Source organism: Arachis hypogaea, chromosome 15, assembly GCF_003086295.3.
Source record: "Arachis hypogaea cultivar Tifrunner chromosome 15, arahy.Tifrunner.gnm2.J5K5, whole genome shotgun sequence".
NCBI classification, from domain to species: domain Eukaryota; kingdom Viridiplantae; phylum Streptophyta; class Magnoliopsida; order Fabales; family Fabaceae; genus Arachis; species Arachis hypogaea.
Window position 1 is genome coordinate 47,749,421 of NC_092050.1, and position 5,752 is coordinate 47,755,172.

At 40.4% G+C, this 5,752-nt stretch overlaps 1 non-coding gene across 1 annotated transcript; it reads right to left on the minus strand.

Moving 5' to 3' along the window:
• Positions 1 to 291: 291 nt before the first annotated feature.
• Positions 292 to 399, minus strand: LOC112753465 (small nucleolar RNA R71). The gene has a single exon (XR_003177852.1). It is a non-coding gene; the product is annotated as a small nucleolar RNA R71 (small nucleolar RNA).
• Between the last annotated feature and the right edge of the window lie 5,353 nt (positions 400 to 5,752).

The following is a 5,752-nucleotide window of genomic DNA, read 5'->3' on the forward strand; positions in this document are numbered from 1 at the left end:
AACAATTTTGAGCTGAAACCTCAATTAGTTTCTCTAATGCAACAGAACTACAAATTTCATGGACTTCCATCTGAAGATCCCTTTCAATTCTTGACTGAATTCTTGCAGATCTGTGATACTATTAAGACTAATGGAGTAGATCCTGAAGTCTACAGGCTTATGCTTTTCCCGTTTGCTGTAAGAGACAGAGCTAGAGTATGGTTGGACTCTCAACCTAAAGATAGCCTGAACTCTTGGGATAAGCTGGTCACGGCTTTTTTAGCAAAGTTCTTTCCTCCTCAAAAGCTGAGTAAGCTTAGAGTGGATGTTCAAACCTTTAGACAGAAAGAAGGTAAATCCCTCTATGAAGCTTGGGAGAGATATAAGCAACTGACCAAAAAGTGTCCTTCTGACATGCTTTCAGAATGGACCATCCTGGATATATTCTATGATGGTCTGGCTGAAATTGAGGGACTTGAGCAAAAATCAGATTCAGAGGTTGAAGAAGGACTGCTGATGCTGTTGGATTCTGACCTCCCTGCACTCAAAATGGATTTTCTGGAGCTACAGAACTCCAAATGGCGCGATCTTAACGGCGTTGGAAAGTAGACATCCAGGGCTTTCCAGCAATATATAATAGTCCATACTTTATCCAAGTTTAGACGATGCAAAAGGGCGTTGAACGCCAGTTCTACGCTGCAATCTGGAGTTAAACGCCAGAAACACGTTACAAACCAGAGTTGAACGCCAAAAATACGTTACAACTTGGCGTTCAACTCCAAAAGAAGCCTCTGCACGTGTAAACTTCAAGCTCAGCCCAAGCACACACCAAATGGGCCCCGGAAGTGGATTTATGCATCAATTACTTACTTCTGTAAACCCTAGTAACTAGTTTAGTATAAATAGGACTTTTTACTATTGTATTTACATCTTTTGAAACATCTTTGGGTTATCTTTTGATCTATTGATCACGTTTGGGGGCTGGCCATTCGGCCATGCCTGGACCTTCATTACTTATGTATTTTCAATGGTAGAGTTTCTGCACTCCATAGATTAAGGTGTGGAGCTCTGCTGTTCCTCATGATTTAATGCAAAGTACTACTGTTTTTCTATTCAATTCAACTTATTCCGCTTCTAAGATATCCATTCGCACCCAAGAACATGATGAATGTGATGATTATGTGACGCTCATCATCATTCTCACTTATGAACGCGTGCTTGACAAACACTTCCGTTCTACATGCAAACAAGCTAGAATGAGTATCTCTTAGATATCTAATACAGAGGACCAAGTCTGAGATATTAGAATCTTCGTGGTATAAGTTAGAACCCATGGATGGCTATTCCTGAGATCCGAAAAGTCTAAACCTTGTCTGTGGTATTCCGAGTAGGATCTGGGAAGGGATGGCTGTGACAAACTTCAAACTCGTGAGTGCTGGGCGTAGTGACAGACGCAAAAGGAGGGTGAACGTTATTCCAGTATGATCAAGAACCTCCAGATGATTAGCCGTGCCGTGACAGAGCATTTGGACCTTTTTCATAGAGAGGATGGGATGTAGCCATTGACAACGGTGATGCCCTATATAAAGCTTGCCATGGAAAGGAGTAGGAACGGTTGGATGAAGACAGCAGGAAAGCAGAGGTTCAGAGGAACGAAAGCATCTCTATACGCTTATCTGAAATTCTCATCAATGAATTATATAAGTATTTCTATCTTTATTTTTTATTTATTTATTATTATTATTCAAAAACTCTATAACCATTTGATATCCGTCTAACTGAGATTTACAAGGTGACCATAGCTTGCTTCATACCAACAATCTCCGTGGGATCGACCCTTACTCACGTAAGGTTTTATTACTTGGACGACCCAGTGCACTTGCTGGTTAGTTGTATCGAAGTTATGACAAATTATGAATTAAGATTAGAGCACCAAGTTTTTGGAGCCATTACCAGGGATCACAATTTCGTGCAGCAGAATGGCTTGGTAAGAATGGAAGAGGAGCATGCAAGGAGGAGAAAGCATGAAGAAACAAAGGAGAAGAGCAAAGCGACGTGTGCGTGTGCACAAGCCTTTGTGCGTACAGACAGGAACCAAAGCAGAGCGAAGTGTGCGCGTGCAGCATCTTGCGCGTCGCACGATCATCCAAAGCATCACAAAGTGTGCGTGCGCACAACCCCTTGTGTGTATGCACAACCTGAGATTTTGGCCGAATGTGCGTGCGCACACATCTGTGTGTACACACAAGTACCCGCGCATGCCTTCATTAAAAATGCACGTGACTCGCGTTTTTGAGGGCTTGGAGGCCCAATTCTGATTCTAGAAGCTCATAATGGAAGGGGAAAACATTGTAGAGGGTAGCATATCATTAGGGTAGTTTTTAGATAGTTGTAGGAGGCATTAGTTTAGTTTTCTCTCAACACCATTAGGGTTTATATTAGGGTTTTACATTTCAAGTGCCATTTCCATTTTTGATCTTGCATTTGTGCTAGCCTCCATTGTAGGTATCTTTTACTTACTACTCTCTATAGCTACAATTTTGATACTTTTTCTTGTAATTAAAGTCATAGTGTTAATATATATATCTTTTGCAATTTTGATCTCTTATTAATAATTTTCATGATTGATGATTGTTATATTATTGGTTGAGTTGCTTGATGACAAGTCATCTTAGCCTATTTTAACTAGTCTTTTTCTTTTGTTTTCATTAGAATTATGCACTTTCTTGAGCTACAAGCAAGCCAATTAGGTAGATTTTCATGTTTCCTTTGATTTAATCAACCATGTATGAATTCATGCTATTTCATGAGGTTTTATACTATAATTGTTACATATTATGAAAGAATGAATATCTCATGATTTTAAGCATAGCTTTGATGTGTTTGGTTGATTAATGATAGGTGAAGAAAGCTTGGAGAAAGGTTGAAGCAAGAAGGAATAGCTAGGAGTAAAGAGAAGACAATGGAATAAGTGAAATTGAACCAGGAAGCAAAAAGCTGGACCTAAAGTTAGACTCAAACTTTTGCACAAACTTTTGGTTGGAAAGTTAGCCCCAACGTTAGCCCCCTAACTTTGAGGCTAACGTTGGCATGAAGAAAACCTCCCTGGGCACCAAAAGTTTGCGCCAACGTTAGCCCCCTAACTTGGTGGCTAACGTTGGCACATGAAAATCACCCCTGGGCACCAAAAGTTTGCGCCAACGTTAGACCCCTAACTTTGAGGCTAACGTTGGCATGAAGAAAACCTCCCTGGGCACCAAAAGTTTGCGCCAACGTTAGCCCCCTAACTTGGTGGCTAACGTTGGCACATGAAAATCACAAGGGGAGGAGCAAAAGTTTGCGCCAACGTTAGCCCCCTAACTTGGTGGCTAACGTTGGCGCCACAAGTGCACAAGGTAAGGCCAACGTTAGGGCCAAAGTTAGACCCCTAACTTTGGCACCAACGTTGGTATCAGATGAATATAGTTGCTGATATGAAAAGTTTGGGCAAAAGTTAGCCCCCTAACTTTTGCTCAAACTTTTGGTCCAACTTTTGCAAAACTCCAACCCGGTTCAATTGGTTCACTTTGGTTCTTCTCCAAACTTCAAGAGCAATCAACCAAGGCCTCTTTCAACCCAATTCCACCAAGAGCAAAGGCCCAACTCAAGGCTTGAAGATCATTTGAAGAAAGTGTATAAATAGGATAGAATTCAAGTTCTTCGGGGAGCTTTCTTTTGGGAATTTTCATAATAGTTTTCGGAGAGCTTTTGATATTGAGTGATCTTTAATTTCTTTGTCTTGGGGAAGGAGAATTCACTTCTCTTCCTCTCAGTTTTATTGCTTTCAATTTCAATTACAATTGTCTTAGATTTTGGGTTGGAGAATTGAAGAAATTCTGTTTCAATCTCAACCTTGGATCTCACTGCTTTATTTACTGCTTGATTGGATTTCAATTTCTGATTAATTGCTCTTCATCCACTTTCTTTGAATTTCAATTACAAATTCTTGTTGGATCTAGGAAGGCATTGAGATCTAGACTTGGTTTTCTAGTCTCTGGGTCCTGAGATCTAATTTCCCAATTTTACATTTTCTGTTTACTATTTTCATGTTCATTTACTTTTCTGCTTCAAGATCCAATCTAACCCAAGCCTTCTTCTACTTCTCTGTTTGATGCAATTTACTTTTCCTTGTTTAAATTCTGCAAATCCAATCCCCAATTCCCTTTACAATTCCAACCGTTTACATTTCTTGCACTTTAAGATTCTGCAATTTACATTTCTTGCATTCTAAGTTTCTGCTATTTAATTTCTTGTTCTTTAAGATTCAGCACTTTAATTCCCTGTTCTCTTTACTTCCATGCAATTTAATTCATGCAAATCACAAAACACTCAACCAAATCTTGATTCGCTTGACTAAATTAACCACTAAGCTAAAATTGCTCAATCCTTCAATCCCTGTGGGATCGACCTCACTCCCGTGAGTTTTTATTACTTGATACGACCCGGTACACTTGCCGGTTAGATTTGTGTGTTTTGGGAGAAATTTATTTTTCACCAAAATACTCATCAAGTTTTTGGCGCCGTTGCCGGGGATTGATTAGATTGACAATGATTAAGTGAGGTGGTGATCTAGATCAAGCATTTTCTCTTTATTTTTCTCTAATTTCGATTAACCCACTAACTGTTTGATTTTTTGCTTAAACTAACTAACACTTCAATCTAGCAGTAGATTGAAGTGTCACTGGTTTTGTGCATTTCTCATGCTCTGCTTGTATGTCAGGTACAAGAAGAACCATACCCAATTTTCATGAACAAGACGAAAGAACTCTCAGGAGGTTAAGAAGAGCTTTAAGAGGGAAAAATATTGTTGGAGAAGAGGAATCAGACGAAGAATTCCAAGAGATGGAGGAACATTCAACCAATCCACCAGGTGGAGAAGACAACAACAATGACAACCCACCCCAGAGGAGAGTTTTGGCTTCCTATACCTTTGCAAATCCTAGACATTGTGGGAGCAGCATCTTGGCTCTAAATGTCAATGCTAACAATTTTGAACTCAAGCCACAACTCATCACTTTGGTTCAGAACAATTGCTCTTTTGGTGGAGGACCACTTGAAGACCCACACCAACACTTATCCACTTTCTTGAGGATATGCAACACTGTCAAAACTAATGGTGTGCCTCCTGACAGTTACAAGCTGATGCTATTCCCATTTTCTCTCAGGGACAAAGCCACTCAATGGTTGGAATCTTTTCCAAGGGACAGCATCAATAACTGGGATGATTTGGTAACCAAGTTTCTTGCCAAGTTTTACCCACCTCAGAGGATTATAAGGTTGAAGGCTAAGGTACAAACATTTACACAAATGGAGGCTGAACCCATCTATGAGGCATGGGAGAGGTACAAGGCTCTAATCAGGAAATGTCCCCCTGCCATGTTTAATGAGTGGGAGAAGCTGCAGAACTTCTATGAAGGCTTAACGCTGAAATCCCAGGAAGCCTTGGATCATTCAGCTGGAGGTTCCTTGCAACTCATGAAAACTGCAGAGGAGGCTCAAGAACTCATTGATATGGTGGCCAACAACCAATATTTCTTTGCTCATCAAAGAGGTCGCCAACCATCACAAAGGAGAGGAGTAATGGAGCTAGAAGGAGTGGATTCAATCCTGGCTCAAAACAAATTAATGCAGCAGCAAATTCAACAACAATTTGAGCAAATGACCAAGAGGATTGATGGCCTCCAAGTTGCAGCAGTTAACACCAGCCAACCATCAGCCACATGGGGGCAAAATG